Genomic DNA, 13,456 nt, shown 5'->3' on the forward strand with positions numbered 1-13,456 from the left:
CATATATGTGTATATATATATTTAAATGTAATATTTACAAATAAAACTGTGATCTCGTCTAGAGAAAATGTATTCATATTACAAATGGCTCTTCCATCTTTATGTATCATACTGTACCTTTTTATTATTGTTATAATTATTATGATTATTATTATTATTTTGGAATCTGTTTGGCACCTTCTGGAAACTATGGCAAATAACACTTCATATCCCAAGTGCTAAAGATCTGTTTTCATGAACATTCTACTGTAAAATTAAAAAAAAAAAAAAAAGAAAAAAGAGAAAAAAGTAAACACCCAAAGCAAAACACAATTCAATCTTTATTCTGTACCTCACGCACGTACGTTTGCTGCTCCTGTTTTGGGGTTTGTTTATTTGTTTGTCTGTTTTTATGGATCTAATTTAAGTCTCCAAGCCATATATAAAGATGTAAATAGTATAGCTTATTTATTAAGATTGTCATCTTTTTTTAATTTATATTTACACAAATGTTCATCTAATTTATTTTTTTCAATACTGTTTTTAACCATCACTGTCCTGTTTTGCTGTTTGAGAGATTGTTAACATTCTGTATCCATGACATTGTTTTATATCTTTTTTTCCCCTGGTCTCAAATACAGGTTGGATTTCACTAAAATTGTCAAAGACAGAAATATTTTGCCACTGTTGATTCCTATACCTTAAAATTCTATATTATAAAATATATAATAACTTGTATGCTTAAAACTTTCCTGGTGTGGTTTTGTATATCCCAGTAGCATGATGATCTCATAGATATGGACTCACAAATAAATTCTCACCTGAGTAGGGAAAATGATTGTTGATTCTTGCCCTTAAATACTAGAAAAGTTAGAAACCAAGGTTGTAGCATCCTGGGATTTAGAAGCCCTGTTTACAGATATTTTTGGGAAATTGACAATATGACTGAATCAAGTCATTTAATCAGATATTTTCTAAAATAACTATTGTAGACACAGCCTGTTGAAAGGCAGATCATATGGTGGCTAGTGGGGGATGGAGTAGGTAATAGATGCATAATCCAGCTGTAGACCATTTTTAAAAATTGGGACATGGGGCATATCAGAACATCACAGAATCTCAGAGTAGAAAGGGGTCTCAGAAGTAATTTATTACTACTACATGACCAATAGTCATCAATCAACATCTTAAAGAAAGAATTCCATTGCTGAGAAACTCACTACCTCCCAGGAAGCCCATTTCACTTTTGGTCCTCTGATCACAAGGGAAATTTTCCATACACTAAACAGAAATCTGACTCAGCAACTTACAGATTTGATTCCTAGATCTGCCGTCCATTAGCATGTTCAGGAAGTCTAATTTCCCTTCCCTATGCTAAGCCTTCAGACTTTGACAATAGCTTCCATACTCTTTCCAAACTCATTTCCCCTCCTCTAGGCTAAACATCCTCAGTTCCTTGAACTAATCCTAGTATTACATAATTTTGCATCCCTCCTAAAGCACTCACAAACCATTCTTTAATAGTACATTCTAGAAGTTTGCCAATAATTTAAGCGCAGTTATACAGTATTTTGAAACATACAGTATTTTGAAGAATCTTCCCTTTTCTATTTGAGGAAAATCACATTTGTTCACTTCTAGTATTGTGATAACTCTATCTTTAAAGCATATGATGCTTTAAAAAAAAATCACTGTCTGGAGCTCAGCAAACACATTCATAAATTCTTTCAGTGGGACATTATCTGAGCCTTGTAAATCGAATTACTGAAGGCAATGAGACAACTGCTACCATCTGCTTTTTCTCCTTGGATCAGAAGAATTTGCTAAAAAAGAGAAAGGACCAAAAGTATATTGTTAAGAAGCACTGATCAAAGGAGGAGAATTGGTTGGTGGAGGATGTATATGTTTAATTTTTCCTCTCTAACCCTACCCAACATCATATTCTTTAGCCAATTGCCTAATCTTTCTAAACCTTAATTGTTCCATCTATAAATGGAGAGAATTATACCTTTCTTGAAGCAATTATTTTGTCATTCCTAGTAACTTTAAAGTTTACAAATATATAATATAGGCACACAAAAACATAGAAATATTTTACATACATGCACATATAAATTTAAGATTGAGAGTAGATAACCTAAGACTTAAGTGTAAATCTTTTGACTCCAAGTCAAGTTTTTTCAAAAGTTAAATATGATTCTGCTTCAAGCAAGATGAGAGTAAAAAGCTAGACATGAATTTTTGGCTTTTTCCTTAATTACCCAGGGTATCTTTAAAACTATTAATGATTGCATTTACTATTACATAGATCCTTCCTGATTCAGACCATTATCCATGCCTCATTCTGTGGTATGGGCAGAGTGAGATCTGTTCAGTTGTTTTCCATTTCTTTTGAGCAAAGAATTTGAGTCATCAATACCTAAGGATTTCACTGGAGAAGAAGACTTGTGTATTTGCAAAATATTTTAGATCTCGGGAAGAAGGAGTACTCTGAAAAAGTAATTTCCAGTTTTTTATGGAAAGCTCAGAGATCCTCGAAGATTTAGTAGTGACTAGATACATAATTTGCACATGGTGAGGAAGTTTCCCAGGGGCCAAAATAAGGTCTTCCTCATAAGAAAGAGCAATTCTGTTTTGAAAGAACTCTGAATTGGGAAATTGGGAAACCAGCCTTCCAATCCTATCTTTACTATTGAATAGTGGTTCAGTCATCACTTTTCTGGTCCTCAGTCTCGTGATCTGTAAAAGTCAACAAAAATTTATTAAACAACTCTATTATCTTAGGCACTGGAGAGAGTCATAAACATTACATTGTTCCTTTCCTAGTTCAGAAAGACAATACAGAATATTGATGTTATCTTTGTTGTCATCAGGAAGACCTGAGTTCAAACCCTACCTAAGATAATAGCTTCCCAGCATACTTTAGGAAATTAATTTAATTTAACTGTGCCTTGGTTCTTTATATTCATTCCCCAGTAGTTAATAATGCAAGTAGATGGCACAGTAGATAGTCCTTCACCTGGATGTAAAAAGACCTCAAATCTGGCCTCAGGTATTATGTGTAATTTTAGATAACCTCAGTTTGCCTCAGTTTCTCCAAAATGAGGATGATAATAGTAACACCTACTTCCTAGAGCTGCAGCAAGAATCAAAGGAGCAATATTGGCTGTTGTTGTTATCCTATCATTTCATACTCTATAAGGGGTTTTCTTTGCAAAGATATTAGAGTGGTTTGCTATTTCCTTCTCCAGCTTATTTTACAGATGAAGAAACTGAGGCAAACAGGGGTAAGTGAACTTGCCCCAGCCCCAGATCACACTACTAGAAATATTTGAGGTCAGAGTTAAACTCAGGTCTTTCTTTTAGGCCTGGCATTTTATCCACTGTGGCACCTAGCTGCCTTGTGACTGGCACATAGTAAATGCTATATAAATATAGTTAACATATTCATAATTAATATGTTAATAATATTATTAATAGAGGATTTGATGACCTCTAAAATCTTAGTCATATTGACAACTATAAGCCTATGTCCTTATTGCTCAAGAAACTTGGACTCTGCTGGAGATAGGTATGGCATATATGCATATATATATATACAGCCACACATATTCATTGTAAAATATAATCGCATCTAAGGAGAGACTCAGATGAAATGATATGGGCAAATTTGAGAAGACTAAGGACTTTCATCTGGGAAGAGGAAAGGGAACCTTCATGAAATAACTATCTCCTTTCAGGTAGGGTTAGGCACAGGTGAGTACTATTGGTAGCAGAGATGAGGCATTCAACCCGATGATCTTAATGAAATGGAATGAGCACTGAACAAGAGTCACAAGACAAAGGTTGGAGTTCAGTTCTCAAAATTAAGTGTCACTTAATTTCATTCAGTTTTCTGACTGAGAAATAACCAAGAGGCAATGAGAATACTCCTTGAACCACTTATCACACAAATTATTGTTTTTAAAAGTGCTTTGTGACCTTTAAAGTACTATAAAAGTTTAAGCTGAGGAGCTAGGTGATGCAGTGGTCAGAGTGGTGGGCCTGGATTCACGAAGACTATTTTTCTTGTGTTCAAATTTGGTCTCAGAGACTTTTTAGCTGTGTGACCCTGCACAAGTAATTTAATGCTGTCTGCCTCAATCTCCTCATCTGTAAAGTGAGGATAATAACAGCACCCATATCCCATACTCGTTATAAGGATAAAATGAAATAATATTTGTGAAACACTTTGCAAATCTTTAAATGCTTTAGAAATGCTAGTTCCCTCTCTCCTCTTGTTCAGCAAACTAAGTATACATTGGTTGGGGAGAAAAGCTTGTTGCTTTGACATTTGCGTTAACCATCAATATGGAATACTGATGGGAGTTTTTTTTTTCTTCCAAATAATAATTCATTCTTAAAAAGAAACAAGAATGTAGTACAGTCTAATAGAAATTGTACTAGATGTAGAGCTCAGGAAAATCTAGGTTCCAAATCTGCCTCAAACATTTTCTACCTCTATGACTGGACAAGCCTCAGGCAGCTTTGTAAGAATCAAATCATCTAAGTCATAAGCACTTGGGTTCTATGCTTAGTAGAGTTTCCTATTGCTGAAACACACACATACACACACACACACACACACACACACACACATCTTTTGTCTATTTTCTTATGACGATCAAGATTCAGGTCAGATTGGGCATTTTAGACAATCTAAAACTCAAGATAATTTGGTGTTGGTCATTTATTCATTCAAATGACATTTATTGAGCACCTGCTGTGGACCAGGCACTATGTACAGAACTAGGGACACTAAAGACAAAATAAAATAAACAGAAAAAATCCCCACAACAATTCCTGATGTCGAGAAATTTTACTCAGTACTGAGAAAGAAAACAGTGTCCAAGCAAGACTGTATTTCAGTAAAGCTAGATAAGACCAATGAAATTATTTGATCTAAAGACTTGATTGTAAAGAAGAGATAGCTGAGGAACAGAGAAGGAAAGTGACTTAGCTAAGATTTCACAGGTAGTAAGTACAGAGGTCTAGAATTGAGCCAAATTCAGTGTTTTTTTTACTACTTTATATAACATATTTGTCTATTTACCTGTATATAAATATATGTGTACATACATAATACATTTATGTCTATGTATAAGTATACATATATATGTGCATGTGTTTATTTTAATGCATATATGTATCTAAATAAATGCTTTGAGAACATATCTAAGAACCAAATGCCAGGTCTTAAAATTCAGTCCCCATGATGCACATGGCCAGCTGCTGATTCTCTAAGCAAAAACAATACCTCTGTGCAGAATCTGATTGTTTGGTGCAGGGATTTTGAAATCTCTCAGGCCATATAATCTAGAAATAACATACCAAGTTGTGTTCAACCACCATGGAGCTGGAGCTGGCAGTCAAAGTATGCTTGTGTCTTCATTGACTTATTGTTTAGATGGAGAAAACATGCATCTCTTTTACTTCACCAAGAATGAAGCTCTGCAATCCATTAAACTTGTTTTCATCTGTGCAAAACTGGACACATCTTAGTTATATGCCTAAGGGGATGTTCAGGTCCAGGAAAAAGACAAAATCCAACCACAAAACTCTACTTTCTTGTTAGTGCATGAAATACACAACGTGGGTAAAGAGAGGAAAAAAACAACCAACGGTGATGACACATCCAGTGAAGGTATGTTTTTACAGGTGAAGGTACATGAGTACAAGTCAGTAATTAACTCATATAAGGTATTGGCTCTTTGTAGAATGCCTTTTAGAAGAATCATAAAGTTTTACAGAATAAGCAAACCTTAAATATCATATAGTCTAAAGGTGTCAAACACACTTCTAAGTCCTTTTCCCCAGCACGCCTTAAACCAGATAAAAATGTAATTGGAAAATGGTTAACAAAATATAAATAAAAATACCACAAAACTTAGATAATGTTACATTTTATATCAACACATAGCCTGCAAGGATCCTTACGTATAATTTGTTGTTATTTAGTCCTATCTGACTCTTCAAGACCCCACAAACCATAGCACAGCATTCATAATACACAATTTTATATTTTTAGCAAGCATCTTAAAACTGTCCATGGAGTTTTCTTGGCAAAGATACTGGGGTGAATTTTTTTTTACATTTTTTCCCCAAGTGGATCGCCTTTTGTCAGAACTTTCCACTATGACCTGTTGTCCATCTTGGGTCATCCTGCATGGCAGAGTCATATTTTCATTGGACTACTCAAGCTATGGGAAGATAGTGATTCAGAGACTTAAAAATTAGTGGTCCCATTTCTATTTCAGTCTGATTCTATTGCTCTAGTCCATCCCGCTCATTTTACATATGAGGAAACTAAAACCTGGAGAGAGCAGGTTATTTACCAAGATCACATGGCTAATTATTTAGAAGCACAAAGAATAAAACCAGTTTATGGGTTTCAGTGCTTGTTCTTTATCATAGAATCACTGAGCAGGATGTAGAGCTCATCGAATATTATGCTTTAATTTTAAGCCATTCTCATTTCTATAGCTCTTGCCAAATTTGCAAAGCTCTTGCCTCACAAGAACCCAGTGAAGTACATAATATAAGTAGCATTACATTTTATACGGTGGAGCAGAGGTCCTAAAGTTCAGAACACCAAAGTTCAAATCTAGTTCTGGGCACTTGCTTTTTATGTGACTCTGGAAGTTATTTAACCTTCACCTGCCTCAATTTTCTTTTCTCTAAAATGCAGATTATAATAGCATCTTTCAGGGTTATGAGAATAGAATGAGATTTTATATATGTGTGTGGGTACATATATAAAATGTATAAAAATATATCTTGTATATATAATTTTAGCAAATCTTAAAGTGTGATGTAAATGCTATTATTTTTATAGATAAGAGTATCTGGACTTACCTGCCTAAGATCACAATTCTGGACTAGACCAGGGAAAAAAATAAAAACAAAAATAGGCCTTCGGAATTAAAGTTTGATGTTCTTTTCACCATAGCATGCTGGGTTTGTTTCCTTAAAAAAATGTCAAGCTATTATTTCTCTGCTCTTTCCAAGTTCTTTTGGACTAACTTAAGGAGAAAAGCACAACCTATTTGAAACTTAATAGGCTTCCTAGATTATTCAAAGCTTTGGGGAGTTCAGCCACTATTATCAATCCTTAGTGTGACCATTTTAGAAGGATTTTCATTTATCCCAAATTTAATTCAAATTCCAGAAACATTTATTAAACACGAATTATGAGCAAGTTAGGTGATAAAAATATGAAAATAAAAATGAAATAATACCTACTCTCAGGAAATTCTTTGAGGAACTTAGGTAGTTAGGGAATTCCTTAGGGGATACAATATGTATACAGATAAGTAAATATAAAAATATATAAAATAATAATGATGATGTTTTCTGCTCGGCCTGACCAGATGCTAGTAACTCCTCCCAAGTGACTTTGTTTCTACTTTATGTTTTCTATACATATCTACCTATTTCTGTGTTTTCTCCTGTTAGAAAGTTCTTTGATTTCAGGGACTATTTCATTGTACCTTTGTTTCTGAAGTGGCTAGGATAGTACCTGACCAATAGTAGATACCATAAATGCTTGTTCAATTAGTACAACATAATTTGAAAGAGAAAGAGAGAGACGGAGACAGAGACAGAGACAAAAGAGAGAGAAAGGGGGAAAGGGGGAAAAGATGTGTTAGGGAGTTAACTACTGAGGGAATAACTAAAGACTTTATAGAAAAGATGATATCTTGAAAAAAGTAGGGACTCTAAGAGGTAGAGTTGAAGAGATGGGCATTCTAGACATGGATGGTAATTCAAAGGCAGTAGATTGGAGGTAGAATACCTTATAGAGTACAGCTGGTAGGCCAGTTTTACTGGAATAGGGAATAATTGATGAAATATAAATGAAAAATAAAACTAGAATATTAGGTGGGAAATGGAGGCTTTTAATTCCAAGTGGAAGACTTGATATTTTATTCTAAAAATAATTAAAAACCTTGGAAAGTTTTTGTTTATTAGAAAGGTAACATAAGCATATACATGTGTTGTGAATATCTACTTTAAAACTATATGGAAAATGAATTAGAACAGGAATTGATTAGAAGTAAGTTACTCAATTAGGAAACTACTATAATTGTCTAGATAGTAGAGATGAGTACCAAAAGTAGTAAGAATAGAGAGTGGGGGATGTCTGTAAAAATATTGCAGAAGAAATAGATAAGAAAACAATTAATTTGATATTAGGGAAGGTAGAAATGATCAGAGAAGTCATGAATAACTTTAAGGTTATAAATCAGGAGTACTGGAAGTATAGTGGTACTGTTTACAGTAATGGGGAAACTTGGACTAGTGCTGGGTTTTATGAAAAGATAATTCTTTCTGTTTGAGGCACATTGTGTTTTTGAAGCTAGTAACCTATATAGGTAGGTAGAGGTGTCAGAAACAACATTTTTAATTCAGCTCTCTCAATTTCAAGGGAGCTGGTTCCCTTCAGAGAGCAGTCAAGTGAAGTCAAATCAAACCAACAAGCATTTATTAAGACCTTATTATGTGTCAGGCTCTATGATAAGAGCTAAAAATGAAAATATAAGCAGGAAAAAAAACCATAATCCCTGCCCTCAAAGAGCTTACATTTTAGTGAGTGGATGAATATAATTCATAAAAGAAAACCAAAATAAGTGGCAGGGGGGAAATGGTTAACAGTAGAGAAAGTCTTGTGGTGAATCACGAGTGTAGTTTGGAGAAAAATGGAGACAAGGTCAGACTGGACATCCTTCTTAAAATGAAGGGTCTAGGGCAGGAAATCTGCCTATAAAAGTAAAGGCAATAGGGATGAAAGTATAAAATGGAAGGGGCGGATTGAGTTTCCAAGATGAAAAAGTTTTTATGGAATGGTGGAGAAAGTCTATGTAGAACCAAGATTTCTGCTTAAAGAGGAATAAGAAGTCAGAGGACAGAGAACAGAGGACATTAGAGGATTATGGGACAGCATAGTTGGACTTGTTAGGAACTTGTTGGAGAAAACTTGTTGGAGCACCCGAGAAAGCAGAATTATCAGGATTATTTTTTACTTCCAACACAAACTTATTCACATAACTCCCCACCCCCCACACTTCAATTTTTTTATCTATTAAACAAACAATATATCTATCTTTAGATAGAATGACTCCAACCTAATGGTGTCATTTTGGTTCACTTCAAGAATGAAGAACAGGGGTAGTTAAGTGGCACAGTGTTTAGAGCACTAGCCCTGGAGTGAAGAGGACCTGAGTTCAAATCTGATCTCAGATACTGTGTGATCTTGGGCAAATCATTTAACCCTGTTTGGGGGGGGGGGGGGAAACAAAACAGATAATAACTGACCGAGCAAGACTAGTAAAAATTTAGACTATTCAGTAATTAAGCTGGAGGTTTTATTTTACTACAATATTTAAATATAGATGGGAATGTTTTGGTCACTGAGGCCACATATCCCCTAATTTTGCAGGTGAAGCAACTGAGATCACATTGGGTTGTGACTTAACCAAAGTCATATAGTAAATAGCTAAGTCAATATTCAAACCCAAGTCTGTTAATTCCAAACCTGGAGTTTTATTTGTATGGTAGATTTTTTTAAAGTGCTACTTATTAAATATTCTATATAAAACCATGGCTTTGGTCTTGAGTAAGTAAAAAGCTTACTATATGAATCTTAATTTATCTAGAATAATGGATACACTGATTTTGGTCCAGTTGAACCTATTAACTTAAAATGTGGTAGATTCCCGATATAATTTGGTTCATTATTTTATGGATTCAGGCAGGATATGTACCTTCCCTCATCCTAGGTCATTTCTTCCACCTTCCCCAATATATACATATCAATAGCATTTGAATCTCAGAATTTCAGAGTTGAAAGAGAGATTAGGTAAACTAATCAAATTACTACATAAAGGAAAATTCCTCCTACAAAATCCCCTCCCCCTCCAAAAAAATGGCCATCTAGTTTGCCCTTTCTACTTTCCCCTTTGGTTGGTGATTGGTACCAGGGTTTCCATCCGAGGTCTGCCATTACATGATACCATATGACTCTGGGCAATTCTCTTTCACCTATAAAATAAAGGAGTTGGAATAGATAATCCCTATGATTCTCTCCTCTAGGCCACATGTGCTAATGAATATAGTGAATTTAGAATCCACTTATGAGTCCTTTCCTTCCATTCACAATAACAAAAGTTTTTCTCTAGATTTAACATCTGACACCAGCATCTGCAGCTCTGTAATTCTCTAGGAGACATAGAGAAATAGTGTCTGAGTGAAGGGAGAAGTGTTCCTTCTTGTTTCTCCAGCCTCTCCACTTATCAGCTCCTTGGACTTTTGCAGGGGGCCTCCTGACCCTTGTTCAGTTGATGGGATCCAGTAATCTTCCTTCCCTGAAGGAATCACATATTTTCTAGGAGTTCTGCTTTGTTTCTCCTTGACACACAGCACTGTTGCAGGATGCTTGCTTACTAATCCTGCCTGGTCTTCCACTGAAGCTCTGATTCCACATCTCTTTCCCCAAGGCTCTAAGTATCAGTTATAATAATAATAATAATAATCAGTATATAATAATATACATTACAGTATCAGCTATGGGCCCGTCAACATCCTTTCTGCAAAGTCAAATGGAAATCTCAGCCTGGAGTCCTTGAACCTCAGTTTAGTTGATAGTCTCCTAGAGGGAGGAATGGGATGACTGCCCCTCTTATTTTCAACAGGAGAAACTGGACAACCTTGGTTGACCCAGAAAGCTGAAATATATTTGATATCCCTGAGTTAAATTACAAAGAGAAAAATTCCTTTCCTTATATCTCCAGCTCTTTGCTCAGCACCTCACATATAGCAGGTGCTTGATAATGACTGTTGATTTAGATTGTTAATTTATCATGATTCTAGGAGATTGATGGCAATACAAGGAGCTAAAATTAAGATTCTTGGAGTAGTCAGGTGCCTGAAAAGTAACAGCAGTTATCCAGTTGTACCTTTGTTCAGTGTCACGTAACAAGACTTTTCAATGAAATAAGGTTTCAATTCAATTCAAACATTATTTGGAGGAGACATTCAGGTTTCATCATCCAAAAATCCCTGGCTCCTGCCAGTTTGGGTTTTCTGAGGGAGAACTTAACAAAGGGAATACATATTACCCCATTTGTCAAGACAGGAATGGTCTCCAGTGACATATTTTCAGGTTAAAAGAGAGAATAAGAAAGCTTATGACAATCCTAGATTATCAACATAGGTGACATAAGACTTAATGTGGTTTGAAGATAGATAATGAAATACTAGATAATCATTTGTCAGACACATTATGCTGGGGACTCCTTTAAGGTATCAGCTGGATGAAATGGTCCCTGAGCACTCACCCAATTCATAGATTCTATAATTTATCTTCACTAAGTTCAGGTCATATAATGTACTTCTTTCTAGCTGATCTAAAAAATTGTGTTTCTTTAACCTCTGTAATCTGTTTTGTGAGTTTTGAGAATTGTTTCAAGAAAAATGTTGTTCATATATATATATATATATATATATATATATATATATAACATTATATATATATATTCATATATGTTTAACATCTATTGGATTACTTGCCATCTGGAGAGGGGGTGGGGAGTAAGGAAGGGAAATATTTGGAGGTTTTGCAAGGATCAGTGTTGAAAAATTATCCATGAATATGTTTTGAAAATTAAAAAACTATAATAAAAATAATAAAAAAAGAGAAAAAGAAAAAAAGAAAAGCGTTGGTTTTTTTTCCCTTTAGGTTCTTTGATGAAAGACATAACTGGTGCATCAAATAAGTCAAAGGCAACTACTGCTAGGACTTGCTAGGACATAGGATACTTATGTCTCTCTACACTATATCTACATATATAGTTCTATGTCAGGTTCATTGCTAGGAAAGCCTGATTTTTTTTAGAAGACATAGTCCTTCCATCAACTTTTCCAGGCTAGAAGTGCAAGTGCTACTCATGGTTCTGAAACTACAATAAATCAGTATGGGAACTTTGATTTGTTCGGCTTCTGACCTGGAAAGTTCTTCATTTTTTTTTTAGGAAGTGTAGTGACTTAACTTTTCCAGAGCCTCACCAAATCAATGGCAAAATGAGTGTAGACATCAGTTTTGCACTGGGAGGCAACAGAGTGCACAATCATGTCCAACAAAGGCTGACTACTCAACAGGGGGGGTAGATTTCTGAAATCTTCCTGGTCATATTGAAAAAATGTTATCTGTATTGTAGAGTTTTCTATGAAATAGATTTTGAAAGATTAAGAATTAATTATTGCATTTTTCACCTTTACTTAGCACAGTCTCACAAAACATCAACTTGTCTTTACTCTAGTTCTTTCTTTCTTGCTAGTATTAGATCTTTCCTTAAGATCAGGATGTCCTGCAACTATCTCTATTACCCTCTGCTATATGAGTAGCAGAAAAGGGGAAGGTGATAGTTGAAATGTCTGTAAAGTTATTATTTTTTTTTATTTTCACAAGATTGGTGCTAAAAACGGGAAAGACATAAGAAGAGAAACCAGGATCTCCCTAAAGGACAGATAGCAGAATTTCCATCCCACACAGATAATTGCAGGCCTTGTTACCATCATATTTGAGTAGAGAGTAGTCCATCACCAAAATAGAATTTTGTCACCTGAAAAACAGAAAGACAGAAAGACAGACACAGAAAGTCTTCTTTAAATGTCCCTTCTTATTTAATTATTCTAGCTCAGAACCCAATCAGAAGATTCTCATTGGATGAGTAAATACAAGGCTTAAAACTGATCCTCTCCAAACTTTCATGCATCCACAATGCATAATAATTGAGCATGATATAGAGGTTAAAGGGGCAAAGAAAACATGCGATACTGACAACTTACCAGGATTCTTATTCCTCATACAATGATGCTTGTTGAACCAAGCATGTTTATTGCATGAATCCAATGCATAAGTATATGTCATAAAGGATAAAGACATTGTTTTGGGAAGGTAAAGGGGCTATTACTATAAAACTGACTCTCTGAATATTTTCTTTCCTAAAAGTACCCCAAAAAGAAAAGGTTAGAAAGGTGGGGTTTTGTAGCAGAAACAGAAGACAAAAGGGAGGGTTATTTCCTTCAAGTAACTGACACAAATCTAGCTGGAACTTGCATGGAAAGTGAGTAGTTAATCCTAGTAAGTCTTCTCAGCATAGGGAATGTATTCTTTCAAAGTATTAAAACTCAGAAATTTATGTCAAGGTAATACAGACCATATGTAGGAAATAGTATGACCAGACATACTCTTATTCTAGCCTATCAAACACATGCAATGCATGCACACAAACACACACATATTTGCACACACTCAAAGAGTCAGAGAGAGCACATTTCAGAAACCACTGTAGTCACTTCTTAAATATCAATATCAAAACTTTTCTAGAGTTTAATCCAATAAACTTCTTGTGTTTTTTGTAATATAGAAGACTCAAGT

Source organism: Antechinus flavipes, chromosome 2 (assembly GCF_016432865.1).
Source record: "Antechinus flavipes isolate AdamAnt ecotype Samford, QLD, Australia chromosome 2, AdamAnt_v2, whole genome shotgun sequence".
Lineage (NCBI taxonomy): Eukaryota > Metazoa > Chordata > Mammalia > Dasyuromorphia > Dasyuridae > Antechinus > Antechinus flavipes.